The sequence below is a fragment of the Vicugna pacos genome, chromosome 21 (genome assembly GCF_048564905.1).
Source record: "Vicugna pacos chromosome 21, VicPac4, whole genome shotgun sequence".
NCBI lineage: Eukaryota > Metazoa > Chordata > Mammalia > Artiodactyla > Camelidae > Vicugna > Vicugna pacos.
The window spans coordinates 13596543-13615608 of record NC_133007.1 but is presented as its reverse complement, the minus strand read 5'-3'; the positions used below and the strand labels follow the sequence as shown (position 1 = coordinate 13615608).

At 36.2% G+C, this 19066-nt stretch overlaps 1 protein-coding gene across 6 annotated transcripts in view; it reads left to right on the top strand.

Annotated features, from left to right (window-relative positions):
- DNM3 (dynamin 3) overlaps positions 1-19066 on the top strand; it is a 458318-nt gene that overhangs the window by 70029 nt on the left and 369223 nt on the right. The gene's annotated exons all lie outside the window — the stretch shown is intronic.

Here is a 19066-nt window from a genome sequence, read left to right as displayed (position 1 = left end):
TAACATCCATCTAATATCTGCATGCATATGTATAATGTATGTATATCAGTGTCTGTATTTATGGCCATATCTGTATTTAGATCTAATGTGCTGTTTTTGTCACTCTCTTTAACACCATGACGATTTGATGGGCAAATGAGCTTTTTCACTTTAAATTCTTAGTAACTGGTGATGTTGATTTTTTGTGTGTGTTTATTTGGTGTTTCTATTTCTTTTTTTTTTTTGTGAATTGGCTACTTTTATCCTTCCTTATTTCTTTTTGACAATTTTACTACTTTTTCTAACAATTTCTTCAAATGCTTAAGATTGAAGCACTCATAAAGATCATGCCTCATAATGTGCAAAAACCAAGGTCGTGGAAGTTTACCCTTACGCTTTCTTCTAGGAATTTTACAGTTTTGTCCTTACGTTTAGGTGTTTGATGCATTTTAAGTTAATTTTTATAATTTTATATGTTACATATATATAATTTTATATATGTCCTTTCTGCATGTGGACATCCAGTTGTCTCAGCACCATTTGTTGAAAATACTATTCTTTCTCCATTGTATGTTTTTGGCACTCTTGTTGAAAATCATTTGGCCATGGATATATGGGTTTATTTCTGAACTCCCAGTTCTATTCAGTTGATCTATATGTCTGTATTTGTGCCTGTACCATACTGTCTTAGTTACCCTTGCATTGTGCTAACTTTTGTAAATGGTAAGTATGCATTTTTCTACTTTGTTCTTTTTCAAAGTTGTTTTGGCTATCCTGATTCCTGTGAAATTCTATGTGAGTTTGAGAATCACATTGTTTTATACCAGGAATGCAAGATTAATGTCTGAAAATCAAGTAATGTAGTGTATCATATCCATAGAATGAAAACAAAAATCACAGGATCATCTCAATAGACTTAGAAAAAAGTGTCTAGTAAAATCTCATACCCCATTATGAAACAATTTCCTCAACTTGAGAATGGACATGTATGAAAACCTCACAGCTAACATCGTACTCAATCGTGGAAGACTGAATGTTTTCCCTGTAAGATTGGAGACAAGATAAGGATGTTCACTCTTGCCACTTCTATTCAATGCTGTACTAGAGGTTCTAGCCAGGGCAATTGGGCAAGAGAAAAAAAAAAATAGAGGACATCCATATTGGAGAGTATAGAGTAAAATTATCTCTATTTGCAGATGATATGAGCAGGTAGGTAGACATTCCTAAGGAATTCACTAAAAAACTATTTGAGCTAATAAATGAGTACAGGTTGCAGGGTAAAAGATAAAGACATAAAAATCAGTTGGATTTCTGTCCACTTGCAATGTACAATCAAAAAATTCAAACAATTTAATTTACAATAGCATCAAAAAGAATACACTACTTAGGGGCTGCTCTCTCTCTTGCCTTTTGAGAAGGCCCGCACTCTGTGGAGTATGTATCTGCCTTTACTTTAACCACTCAACCCCCATGTACATCTCTCTAAATAAATCTACTTTTACTTAAAAAAAAATCTACTTTTACTAAAGAATAAATTCAACAAAAGAAGTACAAAACTAATACTCTGAAAACTAGAAAACATTATAGAAAGAAATTAAAGAATAGCTAAGTAATTGGAAAAACATCCCATATTCACTGATTGGAAGACTTAATGTTAAGATGGCAATACTTCTCTATACTTAAAGTGGATCGACAGATTCAATGCAATCCCCATCACAATCCAGTTGGCTTTTTTAGTAGAAACTATAGATGTTTTTAACCATTTCTTAACATTAAAAAAAAATCTGAGTTTAATCCAAAGGAATGGACTCAAATGCTCTTATTTGGAAAAAGTAAATTGCTTACAAATCTACAATGCACCAGCTGCTAGTCTAAGATATAGGAGTGACTAGGATAAAGTCTATCCCCTTCTGGTGATTTATATTCTGGTTATGTAATTTTTAATGTATAGAAATTTTATTCTTCATGGTTGTAAAATTGATACATTTATGTTTAACAAAAAGTAAATGTTTAGCATATTTTTTTCTTTTCATACTTAAAAAAAATTTTTTTTAACATTTAGTTCTGAAATTGATTTTCACTTATGCTGAAATATTTTTTCCTAAAAAATCTCCTTTAACTTATATTCTTACTGCCATCTATTTCTGAATATCTTTTCTGTTTTATTATGCCAGTACTACAGTGTGTAATTTTTAACGGTTTATAATTTGCTTTAATGTCTATCAGGGCTATAGTCCTCCTCCAATTATTTATTTTTATTTAGGGGTTCTTTTCTGTTTGTGACAAAGTTCAGAATAATTTCGTAAAGCAAAACTATAGCCACTAGGGTTATTTTAACTTCAGTTGATTCATTAGGGAATAATCAGTATCTTTAAAATATTCATTTTTTTCCCAACCCAGGGACTGGCTATATTTTTTATTTGTTCAAATCTGTATTTTTTTTTTTTAGAAAAATTCTTGATGGTCTTTATACAGTGTCCATGCATTTCTAGTTAGGATGTTCATATTTGGTTTTTTTTTTTTATTCTTGTGGTTTGAATGTGGTTTTTTTTCCATTATATTTTCTAACTTGTAATTGCAGATCTATTTTTAATTTTAATTTTTAAATTAACCATCTTACTCTGCATTTGACAGACTGAAATATTTTAATGGATTCTCTTGGGTATTTTAGTTAAATAGTAATTTCATTTGCATTTCTTAATTTATTCAACAAATACTTACCATGCAAATACTGAGATGGCTGAGAAAAGAGATGTATTGACGAGAATATTAATAAGCACCATTGCAGTGGGGGCTTTTTGCTGGGTATTGCCATGGGAAAGATATTCTTACATGTTGAGCTCCTTTGAGAAGGTACATCACATGCTTTCTTCTTTATACCCTTTTGTCAAGTCTTCCGATCTTGTCCTTTCTAAGCCCCTGGCATTTCTTTTATTACTTCCCATTAATCAGTGAGGCTCATAACTCATGTCCCTCCTCTCTCTTCATGTGAAGTAGTCTAAAAATTCTTTCCTCAGGAAAAACTTACTGTCCTCACAATCCTTCAGGAACCTCAAAATGGGGCTTTTGCATTGCAGCACCTGTTCTAGCTGATGCCAGCTGAGAGCTGCCCTCCCCCCAGCACTTTTGTTTTACCCTAAAGGCCACTGTTCATAGGAAAGTCTGGGGTATGAATACAGGCTTGGGTTGATGCAAGACTAACAAAATGGCAAAAAGAAACAAGAGGGGGATACATTGTCACTGCTCATGTAGTTTACAGGTGCTTTCAGATCCTGACTGGGATAAGTTCCACAAATACCACTCTTGGTAGATTCATTCATTCAACCAATGTTTATTGAGTGATTCCTGTGTACCAGGCAAATATCCCTGTCATCATGGAGCTTATATTCTTGCGGAGAAACCAACAATAAGCAAAAAAAAAAAAAAATGTTAGGTGATGAAGAAAGTGAGCAATCAAGCCATGACGTTATTTGTGTAGGCATAGGGAAGTTAGAAAATTCTAAGATGGGAGCTGCTTATGTGTTTGAAGTTTAGGAGGCCAGTAGGTCTGGAGGTGGAGTGAGTTTGGAGGGGCAGTAGAAGATGGGGTAAGGAGAGACAGCATTGTTGACACAAGAATAAAGCTGACTGGTAGGGCCTTGTGGGCCAGGGACCTCGAAAGGGAACATGATAGGAGGATTAGAGCTTTAAAGTGGGTGTCGTTGACTGTAAGAGAAGGAAATGATAGAGTGATTCAGGGATTGGGGAGTGGGTTAATACTTCCTTCATTCATGAGGAGGGCAGAGGGACGTGTCTTCTGTTGCACCCAAGTGGAAAGAGGAGAATGTGGGGGAAACTGTAGGTAAATCTGTACTTGTAATGAATTCCTCGTTTGATGACTTTATTTTCTCTAGGAGAAGTAGGAGACAAAGTATAATGATTATTTTATCTTTTTATTTCCATTAGCATGTCTCTCCTTTCTCTTTAATGCCCTATTACATTGGCCAGGACTTCCAGAACCATGTTGTGTTCCTAGTGTGATGAAAATGCTGCTTGTGTTAAGTTATGCATATATTACTTACTGTTTGCTTTTCTTGGTAAGGAACTATTTTATTCCTAATTTTTTTTTTACATTTTTTATTGATTCATAATCATTTTACAGTGTTGTGTCAAATTCCAGTGTTCAGCACAATTTTTCACTCATTCATGGACATATACACACTCATTGTCACATTTTTTTCTCTGTGATTTATCATAACATTTTGTGTATATTTTTTGAAAGATTTAAAAAAATCAAATAATTAGGTATATAACTTTATTGAGTGCCATTTTGGCATTTATTTATTTAAAATTATTTATTTTTTAAATTAAAAATTTTTATTTTGGGGATGGGGGATGTAATTAAGTTTATTTATTTATTTCTTAATGGAGGTTCATGGGGATTGAACCCAGGACCTTGTGCGTGCTAAGCACAGTGCTCTACCACTGAGCTTTACCCTTTCCCCACTCTTTTGGCATTTACTGAGATGATCTTTTAAAGAACTCATATGTTCATCCTTACATTTACAGATTTCTTATTTAAGCATCCTTACATTCCTAAGATATACTTGATTATAGTAACTTATTAACTGTTTTGTAAATCAATTCCCCTGATTTATTTAGGTTATTTACATTCCTTTCTCTGTCTGCACATGTATTGTTGTAGAGTTATCAAATGAAAGCTGTGTAAGTCGGCACAAAATGGAGTAACTCTGTCTCTATTTTTTGACTTTCTTCTACTAGCTTTTGGCACTCTTAAAAACCCAGTGATGCATTTTGGTTTCTGTTTCCAATTAAGGAGGTCTGCTAGCCTGACTTTTTACAAGGGGTTGTGCCTTTGCCTCAGGGGTTCAGAGACTGCAGCTGTGGGCAGTATGAGCCTGGGCAGGGAGACTTGAGGCTGTGGTTGTGCTGGGTCCAGGGTCAGGCATGGGTGTCATGCAGGTAGGGAGTATGCAAAACCATGTGGATACTTAGTGTTCTCAAGGAGAGATGTTCCTGCCATAACTCTAGAAACTCTTATAAAAGGATTGCTAGCCCAAGACAGTGACCATGGAGAAAGCTATGATAATAAGTTGTTGTCATGTTTTGAGCATTAATTACGTATCAGCACTGTGCACTTTGAAGATATTTTTGTTTAATCTTTACAAGAACCTTCTGAGATAAGTATCATTCCCATTTTAGAAAAAGAGCCCCAGCAAGGTTAAGCTATTTGTCCAAGGCTACACTGTTGGTAGGAATGGGGATTGTTACTGGTATCTTCCTGACACTGTTAATGTTTCATTTTTAAAATAAGAAACTCAAAACTGCTTCATTTATATTTGCAGGACACACTTTATATTTTTATAGGGCATTTTTAATGTATAGGAGCATAAATATGTGAATGATATATATAGAAATTGTTTGGTTAATTCATAATTATTATCTAATTTCCAGCATAACATCCATTCAGTAATAGTTAACTGTTTGTCTCCATCTGCTCCTGTTATTAGTCGCTAAATGAAGCCAAAACTTAATTATAGATGTTATGCCTTATTCTATGTAATTTGTTTTAGGACATTTAGAATTTAGCACAGAGGGCATTCCAAGAAATCACAGTGTTGTGAAAAAGGTGAGAAAAATCACCTCTTTTAACATTTTTAAGTGATAAGGTCATGGTAGTTTGGTTTTGGAGAGAGGTATTTCTGAAGATATGGCTTGGGAGGACAGGAGCTGGACCAAGCAGCAGGAAGGTGTGCAGTGAGGACTGCAGTGTGAAGAGCACGGAAGTAGGGAGAAGGCCTTCATGAGACAAGAAGCCTGTATTTAGTGCCTTTGGGCTTCCTCCAGTGCCACGCTGACACCAGGTCCCAAGATCAGGCTGCCCTCCTGTCTTCCCATCTCTATAATCAGCGACATTGTGGTAGCTTGAGGCTGGTCATGGTGGGGGTATTTACAGTACAGAAATTGGCAAATGCTACAAATCAGGACTTTTCCGCCAGGAAAACAGGGTGCCAGCTGTTAAACATTTAACAGCGCACCACTGGTTTCCTTCTTTTTAGTGCCTGATCTGTTTACTAGTTAAATGACATGTCAGACTGAGAAAGCAGGTGTGTCTGAGTGTAATATTTTGATGAACTACGGAGAATACTGAATACTTTAAGAAGTGATGCATTTGGAATTTGTTATGCCCCTTGAAGGAGAAGTGTTTTTTTTAAGACATCAGAATCCAAATCATTCTCTACATTAAACGTTACTGTTAAGGATTGACGTAAGTAAAGCGTGTAGGTCATGGTTAAGGACAAGTAGTTTTGTCTCCTGGAGACCTTTGCTGTTAAAATATTCCTCTGAATGCTATAATATTCCCTCATTCTATTTTATTTTAATGACTTAATGTAAGAAAGGAAGACATTAAAAGTCAGAAATTACAAAATGTGTACTTTAAAGGTAATTGTTCAAATTACTGAAGTAATCTTTCTTTTGTGAAGGATTTCCTTGCTGCTTCCGCTTTTCATTTGTGTCAAATATTAACTCATCAAAATTTGACTTACCACCTTTATATCGCATCTGCTGCACAATATAACATGTGTCCATGTTTTAAAAACTGCCTTAGACTGGCAATTTATTAGAGAATTATTACTATGTAGTATCTTGGGTCCTTGATTAGAACTGCTGTACAGATCCATTTTAATAAGGATGCTCAGTAGCAGAAATCAGAAAATTTGTTTCTGAGGGACCAGATAAATGATAGGATGAGGTGGAGACACACAAAGTTCAGGCAGCAGGTCTGAGAAGCAGCAGGAAGGCTTGTGAAGGAGGCAGACCCCTGAGTTCTGAGTGATGGGCTGAACACTGAAGTCCATCGTCAGGTCAGCAAGGAGAGAAAGCTCTGTGAGTCCCAGTGGAACTGAGCCAAAGAGCATTTGAGGAGATTGCTTCCTGCTCCAATAGCCAGGGAATAATTAATTTTAAAGAAAAACATCCACTTTTTGCAGGTGAGATATTTGAAAGAAATCTGTACATTAGTTAGACTTTAAACCCTGTTTTATGTACAGTGACCAGGACTTATTTTCTGGTTTCAAAATTAGACTGACACATACTTAGTGGAAACATTCAGGTACTGTTTTGAATAATGACATCACACATATTTCAAAACTACCTACCTTAATTTTTACATTTAAATATCTGAATTTAATTAAAATTGGTATTTTAGAATAAGATAGTCTGTTTTTGCAGAGGATAAAATGTTAATTATTTTTGCTGTAAAAAATTAATCTCATAGGTGAAAACAAATGTGATTCTGAAAACATTCTTTCTTAACTACAGCTTTGACCTTGTTCTGCTCCAGTGCTGGTTCCCTGTTGCTTTCCATATAAGGTACAAGTTACCACATCAAGCACAGATTCATAGTTTAAAGTTCCTTGAGTATAGTTATTCTTACATTTTAATGTGCATGAAATACCCTGTGAATTCCTGGGTATCCCCCTCAGAGATTTTGATTCAGTAGGTCTGGGGTGGGCCACCAGGTTCTGCATCTTAAAGAACTATTACCCAGTGCTTCTAAAGCTGTTGGTCTTTGAATCACATTTTGAGACACAACTTAACAGTTTTACCTAATTATTTTACTATTGTTATCTTTTCTTTTTCTAGATAACCTCTCCCTCTTCCTTTCAATAGGCTCTTTTTGTTGAGGAGTCACCTGTTCTTTAAATAGTTGCCTAAATGCATGATCATGGAGTCTTTGTACAGGTCTAATCATTGTGCGTTGAATGTGGCAGGCACTCATTTAATGCTGAACTCAATTCTCTTCCTGCTACCTGGGCATCTGTCTAGCTTAGACACCAGCACACTTGGCCCTGGTATTTAAAGAGTCTGAGGATCTTCACAGACTGTGAGAGGTTGAAGTTCTAATAATGCCAGGTTTTCTTATATAACCGACCTACCTTCCAGGTGTAAGTGTAGAAATGTGTGAGTCATCCAGGTGGCATCTCTGTAACAGTAAGTGTATATCCACTCATCCCTTGGAGCTGGGGTGGTCCTCCTGGATTTATTATAAACTTAAGAATTCCCATTGGCCCAGTGGCATGTCACATAGTTATCAAGTACATAATCTTAATTTTGGAAAATGTCAAAAATAAATTAGAAATATTTGGTGGAGGAGTTGGACAATGAGGGGATGTTAGGTTTCCCAAGAAATTTGAGGATCACCAGCATAGAAGGGATCAACGGATTGATCTGCCTTTCTGGAGGATGCTCTGGGTTATTTATTATTCCATGAATACTGGACACAAATATAATACATGAACTTCCAAAAGTCGGAGGAGCAGCATTCTTACTAAATGGATAGGGATGGAGAGGCTATAAACATGTATTAAGGTAGGACTGTGTTGAAATATTCCATTTATTACCTATTTCATAGAGAGGCCAAATGGTTCTCTTTCAGGATTTTTAATAAACCCTGGTTTTGTGGGTGGGGGCGGGAAAGGTAGGTAGTGCTGTTTGGGACTTTCATCCAGACTTACTTTAAACCTAGTTTTGATTGTTTTTTTTCAGGTCACTGTTCTTTATAATATTTGAATAACTCAAGAAATTAAACTTGTCTTTATGTGTAGTTATTGAAATCCTACTGTGAATAACTGGTTATACTCATTTCTTGTTTTCTTTTTTCATTTCTCTTTCTTTGCTGGCAACACCCTGAAACTTCTTTTTTTTTTTAAACTGGATTTTCTCTTGTTACCCTTTTTTCTCAGTTTAAATATTGGCTCCACATTTATTAATAGATTTGGGATTTCTAGTAGCTCAGTTATGTACCTTTCAGTACAAAGTCAAGAGCAGTTTTCACTCAACTCTCAAAATTTAGAGAAAAGTTGAAGAGCTATTCTAAGCAAACCTGACCCCAAATTTATTTCTTCATGGTTCGATGACTGCCTTTCAACAATGCATATATTTCCATTTAGGAAGAAAATGACTCAGTAAAAGGTATTCTCTACTTCTCCCCAAAGAAAATGAAGAATAATACATTTCAATTGAATTAGCACTCTTGATTGTGAGGTTAAGGTGACTTCTGAGTTGACAATAATTTGTCGTTTCTTTAGGTCTGTTCTATTTTAGGGAGAAGATATTGAAGCTTGTATCTACCTTGAATTTCCAAACAAAAAATTGTGGTTTCTAACCTTAACCCCTTCTGGTCCATCTGATACTTACTCCAGACTTATGTCTGCTTTAAGTGGTTAGATGAAAGCGAGGTATCAAGTCCCTTAATTTGGGGTTTTTTTCTTTTTTCTATTCCCCTCCCAGCTCCCTTTTTTAAAAATGTATTTTCTTTAAATAATATTGAAGAGGGCTAAAAGATAAGCTGTAGAGTTGCTAACATCTGTTCAAATCTGAGAGGAGGAGGTACGATTTTTCAATAATAAGAAAATGAATAGACCTGTTTTACATCATGCCCATGGCGACAGCCAACTAATAGTGATTATTTAACTACCCCTTCCCCGTTTAATTGTTTCCCCTTGGGCTTCTAACAACAGGAATCATAGATCACAGATGCCCCCTGTATTAGCATTTGTTAGATGAGTCAGGTAGTTTGGAAAGCATTTTCTCTGCCTTCTCCTCCTCTGTTTTATCCTTCCTACTGTCACTGCCTGCATCTTCCTCTCCGTGTAGCGCTGATGTCAGTAGTCACTTGACCAGCAGGGCAGGATGGGTCGTCTCATCTACTGTTGAATGGTGTGGTCTTCAAGTTTAAGAAAATGGTGGTTCTGTTGTCTGAGCAGCATAGGAACGGATCATAGTTGAGCTGCTCTGCTGGTTTGTAAGATGGTTTTATATTAACTGAAGGTGTTCATTTTGCAAAATGAACTAAATTCACAGTAAGTACTTTTCAATTGTTAGTTTAATCTTAACAATCTCTTGCAAGCCTGGTGGAATTTCTGAATGTTTTCCCAAAATATACTTGTTTTTTATCTTTGTGGTTTTGCATTCATTTATTCATCTGCTCATTCAGCAGATTTTAATACCCACAGTGTGCCATGTAACAGAGAAGTTGCCAGTTTGTGTCCTGCACACCATGTTTCTTCAGTTGTTTTCCTGTTATTCTCATCTTGACTAATATTTAAAGAGAGTTGATATTTTTAACCTCAGCATAAGTAATGCACTGGATGGAATTCTCTCACTTAACTTTAGTTTTTCATTGTTCCATTATGTAGGGATTTGGGGTTATGCAATATTTTACAAGTATTATGAAAAGTAGGACTGAAGCACGTATCTTTGTAAAGTGTGTTGAAAGCAATTTGAGGGTTGAAAGCAAAGGCATGCCAACTGTGATTGCTATTTTAAATATCTATGTGCCCTTGTTACTCTCATTCCTCATCAAAATCCTGTTTCTTGACATGTGTATGATGTATCTGACTCTTCAACATTGTATTTTAGCATTTCATTTTGCTACATACATGTCTACTAAGGTCCATATTAGACTTTATGTAAGCTTTTAATTGACCAGGTATTAGTGCAGGATTCAGAATAAACAGAAACGTACTTAAATATAATGCAAGGTTATTTTGATTCACAAGATGGAATCTTGAGAAGTTGTCTCAATTGTTGCTGGCCTTGCTAAATAAATTATTTGTATCTATGCTAAATTGTTAACATTGGGTGTTCATAAAAGTAAATACATAAAGAACACTTTTGAAACAAATGTTTACTGAGCATGTTTCTCTATTCATGTGAAAGCTATTTCTTCAGGTTATTAGGGGTGTACTAACATATATATAAGACACAGTCTCTGCACTTATGGGATTGTACTGTTGTGTCGGCTTGTTGAGAATAAGCCACACTTAGAAAGAAGGTCAACATACTGCAGCTACCAAATGAGCGAGAACGATGGAAGTGAATGTTTAGAGGTTGGGTCTGGGGAACGTTCCTCATGGGAAAAAGCAGCCATCCCCTTCCCTGTACTGCCCCAGCCTCACGTTTAGACTTCTGCTGTGGAGTTCATCTTGGTGTATCGTTAACTGGGATATCTATGTCCACCGCACTAGGATGTCTGCTCCTCAAGGGTGGGGACCAATAGGTAAAGCTTCCTCGTTGTCCTCATCTATAGTAGCCACACTTTGAAGTATTCTTTGTTTTATTCACGTACTAATCAGGAAGGAAATTTATTTTATCGATTTTTTCTTTCATGAACCCACATACTTTTCCTATTTCTGGTTCAGTGCTGTCTTTTTCTAATTATCCCCAACAGCAGTGACTTTGTACATTTACATAATAAAACCGAGTATCTTGTAGTTAAAGAAAAGCAGACCGAAGTGAATACATTATAATCCTACACATTTTTGCGTAAGAGGAATTGATAATTGGGAATGATTACTACAGTTTGTATTTTGCTTTTTTTGTTTTTATTTTTATTGGGGTTGATCTCTTGGTCTTTTTGTTACACATATATTTGGATTTTTTTGTTCATTTATTTGAGTTGAGGATGGGTAGGTAAAGGACTTACAAGAGAAATACAGAGTAGATTTAGCACAGGTGGCTTGGGTATTTAGTGAGTCAGCTGTTGGGAGAAGATATCTCATGTGCTGGTCCAGAATGTTTTCAAATGCTGCTTGCTTGATATTGTTTTGTTTTAAATGGAATAAGGCATCTGACAGTATTTTTCTGCTTGGAGCCTGGACCTCAAATGTGCGGTCCAAGTTACTCTTCCCGAAAGTATTGGCATCAAGTTTAGCCTCTTCCCAAGGAACGATGAGTCCTAGTAGCTCAAGTAAAAATAGTACAGATATATAGCAAACTTTTATATAAAGTAATAAGCAAAATGCAAAACTAAAACATTTATTTAAATAACACAACTTTAAGGAAATAAAATAACAGATGGTACCAGTGAGGGGAAATAATACGTAAACATTAGATTAATTGAAAATGTCATTCATTCCACAAATACTTAATGAGAACTTCTCTGCACTAGACATGTAGTGAACAAAGTGGGCTACCCTGACCTTATGGGGCAAGACACATAATAAACAAAACTAAATAGGTAAATTACGTAGGATCGTAGATAGTGTTAAATGTTATGGAGTAAAAAAAAAAATCTCAGGGTAAGGGGATTGGGATCACCAAATTGCAATTTCATAGTTTTTGCATGTAACAAAGTCTTTGAGGAGCTGAGGGGTGAACCATGTGGCTGTCTTAAGGAAGAGAGTTCCAGGCAGAAGCGAGAGACAGTGCGAAGCCCCAAGGTGGTCATGTGCCTGGCTTACTGTGGCCTATATCAGAGGACATTCTTGTTTTCATTCATAATGATTAAGGGTTAGAGGTTGATTGGTTGACTTCCCATCCTGGCTAACAGGTTATAATCATTGGTTCCATAAATGTATTACTGATTTTTCAAAGAATAAAAACTCAGTGAAGTATATTTAAAGAAAAAGTTACTTAATACAGGGATCGGCAAATTTTTACTGTAAAGACCCAGGTGTTTTAGTCTTTGTGAGGCATATGGTCTCGGTCTCAGCTGCTCAACTCTCCTGTTTCATCCTGAAAGCAGCCATAGACAGTAGGTAAATAAATGGGTGTGGCTGTGTTCCACTAAACTTGATTTATAGACTCTGATATTCAAATTTCATAGAATCTTCTTTGATTTCCTTTTAGCCATTTAAAAAATAAAAACTATTCTTAGTTTAGGGGCTATATAAAAACTGTTGTCAAGATTTAATTAGGTTATAAGACCATAGTTTGCCAACCCTTGATTTAAAACACGCTTAAGACTTTGATTCACAAACATTATAGGATTTTATAGTGCTCAAGGGATATTAGTCTGAGCATCACTTATTATTGTACAACACTGGAAATAAATCATTTTGGTATGGATTTATAGTAAAGATCTAATCTATAATGGTATACAATGTTACTGTCTTTTTTTTTTCCCCCTAAAAAGGATGATGCAAAATTGGAAAAATATCCACTTATTTACATTTTCTTGGTTCATAGGGTTTTACTTAGGTAAGAGTTTATTAAATAGATAATATACAGCAGAGATATATGAATGGGTTGGTGAACATCTCAGAAATAGAAGAATTAACCATTAGAAAAAGTGTTAAACTTGGTAATATGATGAATTTAAATGTCTTATAAAGGAGAATTTTAGGAAGTGAATTTTTGCAGCCCATACTTTATTATTGAAGCCAATTTTTTAAAGACTTTAATAAGTACTTATGAGAGGTTATTTCAAAATTTAAAATTCATGATATATCCTTATTCAGTGATGGAGGAGTATAAGGAGTTGATGGTAGAAGCAAAGAAAACGAGCTGGTAGAGGTTGGATTGGTGGCCTAAAAGTTTTTTTTTTCTTTTCTTTTTTTTTTTTATGGTTAGAAAACTACCAAAGTACATTTCTAAAATAATTTTCATCTTCATCTTGTTCTGAAACAAGGGCCAAGATTGGGAACAATGGGAGTTATAAGGGGAATACTCTGCTGTCAATCTTATCCAGTTTATTTCTCATTTGAGATACTGTGTTTTGCATCTCTAGAAGTTCAATTTGCATTTTCAAAGAATATTTTTCATTTCCCTCCTCATTAACTTCATGGTTTATTCAGTCTTCTTGAACATATAGAATACCTCTTTGTAATTTCTGTTTCTGTTCCTCTTGTGAATTTCACGTTGTACTGGATATTGTTTAGTAATTTTGGACTTTGTTCTGATGTGAGTTAACAGGCATCCACCTGATCTCTTAGAGGCTTGCTTTTGAAATTCATCAGGGTGGCTCCAGAGCAGCCTCTAGTCAAGGGTAAACTTGACCTCATTATTGACTCTACTTCAAGTCTCAGATACTAGTAGTCATTTCCACTCTTGTGCATTGGAATACCAGCTACCCCATGCTTTTTGTGAGCCCTGGGTATTATTCCTGTTACTTCTATGCTCTAGTGGTTCTTCCCTCCAGCCGTAGTACTGTCCTTACATGCATTCACTGATCAGTACTAAGGAGACTTGTCTACGAGTCTCTGGAATGTTATTTCACCCCACAAAATTCTAGCTGCCTTACCCCCTTGAACTCTGGATTCTGTGTTTTCATCTTTCTGAGACCACTAAGGTCTGTTGGGGTTCTCCCTGTCTGTGCTGTGGCGTTGACATCCTCTCCAGGCAATGAACTGGAACAGTGGAAGTGCTCACCTTGTTCATTTCCCTTCTCTCAAGAGTTACTGTCTCGATTGCCTCTTGTCCATTGTCTGAACATTGCCCTTTCATGTATTTGATCATATTTTCTAATTGTTTAAGGTGGGAGAGTAAATCTGAGTCCTGACACTCTATCATGGCTGGAAGTTTTCCCTTAACCGTTAGCTCTGTTTGTTTAGGGTCACCGTTGAGATCACGTTGGTTTTCACTGCTCATGAAAACATTGCTGGGGTCGTTTTGGGGCATTGGTTCATGGCTCTGAGGAGATGAAAAAAACGTACAATTATACCTCCCAGATAAAGAGTTTCTCTCTAGCTGTTTCTCTCATTTGTCCTTGGTGTTTTGTTTTATTTTGTTTTGTGTTTTTGTAATATGTCTCACACTTGTAGCAGCTACCAAAGAAATACAGAATATCAAATGAGTGAGGCATTTTCTTCCAAGTTAAAAACACCAGGTTTGCTAAAATCTTGACGATGCGTCTGAGCTGCCTTAAGGATGTCAAATCAGATATTTTTAGGTAGCAGAGGGAATTTCTACCAGGCTGCAAGGTGGGTGCTTCAGCAGAGGCTTTGAATTGAGAAAGGACTTGGATTTATAGTTGTCATGTTTGGAACCTCTCTTTAAAATAGACTCTGCAGATGGCTACAACTAATATGACTGTGCCTGCCAGGGGAGAGATCAACCTTAGAAGAGTTTTTTCAGGACTGTTTATTGGTACTTGCTTTATCATCTCCTGGCTGTTGAAAAGACTATCTTCTAAGGACTAATGGCAGGAATAATAGGGAAAGCTAAATTAGTTCACAAGGCCTCTCCTTGCTCTAAGGATTGCACATCTACCTGAAATAGAAAGCCTTGCTTCAATTATTCTAACTAGAGTGCGAGTTAAATGTTAGACAATACCAAGACTGAGAGCCTTACAAGGGTAATTGTTTAAAGGTGTAAACATCCTGTAAATGTATGGTTCAGATCTATAATTTTAAGTTAACATTACTTTAACTAAATACTTTTAACTAAGAAAGAGGTTATTAGAGAGATAAGAAAGACAAGAGCTCCAGACTTAAGAGCAATCTTGTGTAGGCTCTTGATACCTGGGGTTCTCACCTGTGTATTTCCAGGATTGAGGAAGATTAGGGGAGCGATGCTAAACTAATGTTGCTGACTTGAAGCTGGCTAGATAATAAGGTAGTTGTGAATTTGTGATGAGTGTGTGCATGAACTTGCTCAATACTATGCAGTCCAGTGAAACATCCATTATATGTCCATTTCAGGTGGGGGTGGCAGTGGTGGGATTACCATGCAATGACATCTATCAGAAGTGAGACAAAAGGAACAGGGGGCAGATATCTGTTACTCTGATGGCAGCATGGTGGTAGACAGGCAGGCTTTGTGGTTCCTGTGGAACAGGGGGCTGAATTTGGACTGAGGCTTCATTTCTTCTCCTTATGACTCTAGCCTTATCCTCAGCTCCAAAAGAGTTGTAACTGATAGGACTTTGGTGTATGTGTCTGCTATTCTGTCCTTCAGTTCATCTCTTATGGCAGGTTTTGTGTGTATGTGTTTGGGAAAGGGGTATGCGTTATTCACCCAAGTCTTCTAATTTGACTGGGCTTAGATATTTTTACTCATAGTTTAAGTGTTTTTAATTTCCTTATAGCAGGTTGAGAAAAATTTCACAGCAAGTACTGGAGCTCTTTTATTTGACTTTACTTTCAAAAGCTTATGATGATAATTTTATGTATATTAATAACAATAACTTTCCTTAGTGTTTATGTAGAATTTCAAAATTTATCTAAGATAAAATTATGAAGTAGTTCAGCAAATTAAATTTGTTTCCTTTGGCCCAGCCTGTCATATCTACATTCATTTTTACTCCTTATGTTATCTTGTCTCTTCCAGGTGCCTGAGTTTTCGTATCCTATTAACACCTGGAAAGCCTTTCCAGGAGCATCTGATAAGTTCATTTACACTCAGATACAAGTAACTGATACAGTTGAAAGTGTCAATATCCCAAAAGTCTTTACATTTTAACAGAAAAAAGTGAGAAGCCTTACATTATAGAAATTAATCTCTTACTAGTGGAGTTTTTGTTTATTTGTTTTTTATTTTGTGGGGGCTTTTTCCAGCTCTTAAAACCACCCCAGCTAGGTGGCTACAGTTAAGCTTCTGCCCAAAGTTAGCACCTTAAAGGTAATTCCATCTTCAGTTAGTTCAGAGTGCTTTATAAATTATTTCTAATCCTTAAAACATTCTACTTGTAGTGAACAGACAGCATCTTAATCTGTTTGACAGGTGATGAAACAAATACAACACTTCAGAAAAGTAAAATAATGTGTTTGAAAATACTTGGAAAAGTGTTAATGTATTATGCAAGCATACATTTTTATTGGTAAATTCTCTTCAGCCCTGACAAATTAAGCAGTCTCCCTAAATTTTTAATCAAGGTGCTAATTTATAATGGATAAGGAAAGTAGGAGAAGTAAATACTGAGAAGTTTTAAGAATGAGCTGGGTTAAGAACTCTGATACTTCTTTGAGTGTCTAAGTTAAACCATCATTTTTGTTTTTTTTAGGGTTCTGGCTATTTAGGCATGAAAGAGTAGTAAGATAGACTGTCAAATGACCAATGCCAAAGTGAAAATGTCCACTTATATACAAAAGTTCACATCTAAATGAGCTTCTCATTGATCTGATCACTTTTAGCGGGAAAAAGGAAGACAGCTCTCCTCTGATAACATGGGAAATTGAAGGAAGTGCTGCCAAGGGAAGTAGCTGCTACCTGTTCCTGGTTCTCCCGGGACCCCTGCTAACATACTTCCTCCAACAGATGAGTTTCCTGAAGGAGCCAAATTCCTAAATGGTGATCTGACCAAAACACTACATAATGCACGTGGTTAAAACAGAATCCAGATAGAGGAAGCACTAAGGTCAAGATTTGTAAACTACAACTAAATTATGAAAATGATTCTACTTCCTGGTATTCACACAGTCAAGAGCTCTGAAAAAATGCAGCATTATGTGACTTCCTCAACTATGTAATCTGTTTAGGCATATTGGTTAGGAAGTGAAAATATAGCCACCTCACTTAGATTTTATCTGACTTTTTTTATATTAAAGAGGATATTCATATTTATTATGATATTTTCAAAAGAGAAAAGCATCAAAGTTACTAAAAACCCAACTCATGTTATTTTTTGTAGTTAAAAGGAAATCTCAAGAATTTACTATTTCATGAAATACAGCTGCCCCAATTGTCAAATGATATTAACATGGGAAGTTGTAGAATATATTTAAAATATTGTAAGATATTACTAATTTTACCAGACATAGAAGCACATTATCCTACCCATATTTACTCCTAGTTTTAGCTAAACGTGTGACTGGAAATGTTAGATGTGGTTCTTCACCCAGGGGCAAAGACCAATAGTTTACCAAGGGTGGAATGGGGAGGGGGGAACTGCCAGCGAAAGTATAAGGAGGGATGGCAAAGAAACACATGCAGAGATGCTCAACATCATTGGTTGCTAGGGAAATGGAAATTAAAACCAGAAGGAGATATCAATGTGTACCTATTAGAATGTCTAAAATTAGAAAGACTGGCCATGCATAGTGTTGAGTAGGATGTAGAGGAATTGGAACTCTCATGCTCTGGTGGTGTCTAATGTAAATGGCACAACCACTTTGGAAAACAGTTTGCCACTTTCTTTAAAAGTTAAACATAAACCTGCCTAATATGACCCGTCAATCCACTCCTAAGTATTTACCCAAGAGAAATTGATGCGTCTGTCTTTACAAAGACTTGTACACAAATAGCCAAAAAAAAAAAAAAGAAATAACCTAAATTAGGTTCATCAGCAGGTGAAGGATAGACAAATTGTGGAACATCCATACAATGGGAAACAACTCAGTAGTGAAAGAGGATGAACAATGGGTACACTCAGCAACTTGGATGGATCTCAAAATAATTATGCAGGGTGAAAAAAACCAGACCGAAACAGTACATATTGTATGATTCTAAAATTCTGGAAAATGGAGACTAATCTATAGTGACAGAAAGCACATCAGTAGTTTTGGGGGGAAGGTGGACAGATGGAAGGGATTACAAAGTGGCATGAAGAAACTTTTGGGGAGATGGATGTGTTCTTTATCTTGATAATAGGGATGGTTTCACAGGTGTATACCTGTGTGAAAGCATCAAATTGTATACTATAAATATATGGGACTTACTATAATGACTAATTTTATGTCATCCTTACTGGGCTAAGGGATGCCTAGATAACTGGTAAAACATTATTTCTGGGTGTGTCTGTGAGAGTGTCTCCCTAAGAGAGAAGATTGGCATTTGAACTGATCGGTTGAGTAAAGGAAATTGTCCTCCCCAGTGTGTGTGGGCCTTCCTCCTTTCCCTGCATCTCTCAGGCCTTGGGGCTTTCTGCATCTACACCACCAGCTGTCCTGGGCCTCCAGCTTGCAAATGGGACTTCTCAGCCTCCATAATTGTGTGAGCCAATCCCTCATAATACATTTCTTTCTACATATCTGTATCTTACTGGTTCTATTTCTCTGAAGAATCTTGACTAATACAGTTTTATATCAGTTGTACCTCAAAGCTGTGAAAATACTGTGTCCATCTACCCAACTGCCCTGACTTTGTGGCTTAGTCGTGTACAGAAAGTGCTGCTTATTTTGGGGGTAGGGGGGAAGGAAGGAATGCCATGCTGTCCTGCTCATGCTTTGGTTTCTGTGCTCTCTGTTTCCCAAAAATGTTAGATGATAAACATCATGTGACTAATCACACACATACTTTCCTAAGGTTAAATTGTCTTTAAGGTATTATAAGCTCTACTAGTGCCATGTTTGCTGAGTCCTTAGCTCAAACAATGAGACTTGGTGGCTGCTTTACTGGATCATTACATGATCCTGGTGATTGA